We start from the raw sequence: 1516 nt of genomic DNA on the forward strand, positions 1-1516 counted from the left end.
ACAATATTCTACTCTCTGTTTACCTTATTAACTAGTTAATAGGAAAAAATTACATTAACAATTTAAGATTTTAATGTCATTTTCAAAGTTACACCAACTTCTAACTCTATTCACATAGTATAGCCTAGTAGTTAAGAGTGCAGTCTATGAGGACAGACCGAGGGGGGTCTTCACCCCTCAATGGCTCTGGAACCCTGGGAAAGTTAGCCTCCTCAATCCCTGCTTCGCTCGTCTAGAAAATGGAGGGTCGTAATAGTATATACTTCACAGGGCCACTGGGAAGGGTAAATCTTACAAGTGCCTGGGAGTTTTAGAAGAACTGAAAATATGGCAGACAAAATCATGGTTTGAGACAACTTTTTCCCTAAAACTGGGGAGGAGAGCAAAGGCCATTAAGTAACTCGCATTCCTAACTCAGAACTTCGAGGTGGGGCCAGTTGCTTTCCCATCCAGTTGACACTGCAACTCCCTCCCTCCCCCAGCTACTGGAAGCCACCTTCCCAAGGCGACCTATACCTAAGGACTGATCACAGAGGGGCCCAATGCAGAACAACTGGGGCAGGCCATTTTCTTCTGGTGCTTCCTGGCTGGAGGGAGGGGGGTGCCTGTGGCTTCCCACCTCCGTGACAGCTTGTCTTCTCTGTCTGCCCAATCCTATATCTTCCCTCTCCTTCCAAGGGCATTAATCGCAAGGGCATTCCCTAATAAATATATTGCACACAAAACTTTGTCTCAGAGTCTGCTTCCTGAAGAACCTAACCTGTTACAGGGATGATCCAGACCCAGGAGAACTCCTGAGTCTATTGATGAAAGCACTCGACAAATTCTAACATCACTGCCATCACCCATCCCTAACTGCAGGCTAAATAAACTACGGTATGCCTGTACCATGGTATGTTACACAGACATTAACAGAAATGTTGTTGGTGCTGGGTATGACACACAGTAGCTTCAGGGGAGGGGAGGGGAGGGGAAGGGAAGGGAAGGGTAGAGGATGGGATGGGGAGGAAGAGAAGGGGAAGGGAGAGGGAGGAGGGGGAGGGGAGGAAGGGGAGAGAAGGGGCAACAGTAGTCTTACTAGTCTTTGGCCCACCTACAGTATGAGTGTTAATTGGGTGAGCACTCCCCCCCAAATGTAGCATATGCAAGTTATAAAAACTGAAATGAGACATGACCTTGGACAGACAGACATGCACCAGCATGACTATGAGCAGTCAGGACAATAGATAGGCAACTTTAAAGGCACAGAAGCAGAAATAAGGATCAAATAGTTAAAAAAAAAAAAAAAAAAAGTCAAAACAGGAAAGTCCAGACCTAGGAGAAATCCAGAGGAATGATGAGCTAAGCCCCGTCAAGGTGCTTCCATCTGTCAGAATCACACATTCCAAAGTGGCAGAAATCTACTGTCCAAAACGTCCTGTTACTTCCGGCCTCAGCGAGGCAAGCTCAGGCAGCATCAGGCTCAGCCCATGTGAGATGCCTCCTCCCAATCACAGACCACTGTTCCCTGGTCCAG

The 1516-nt window shown here is 47.1% G+C and overlaps 1 protein-coding gene across 1 annotated transcript in view; it reads left to right on the forward strand.

The window, feature by feature from the left end:
* The window catches only part of TEX55 (testis expressed 55), a 34103-nt gene that overhangs the window by 26234 nt on the left and 6353 nt on the right, over nt 1–1516 (forward strand). The gene's annotated exons all lie outside the window — the stretch shown is intronic.

The sequence above is a fragment of the Eumetopias jubatus genome, unplaced genomic scaffold, assembly GCF_037043125.1.
Source record: "Eumetopias jubatus isolate StellerSeaLion01/CBP00866 unplaced genomic scaffold, mEumJub1_p1.0 scaffold_1, whole genome shotgun sequence".
NCBI lineage: Eukaryota > Metazoa > Chordata > Mammalia > Carnivora > Otariidae > Eumetopias > Eumetopias jubatus.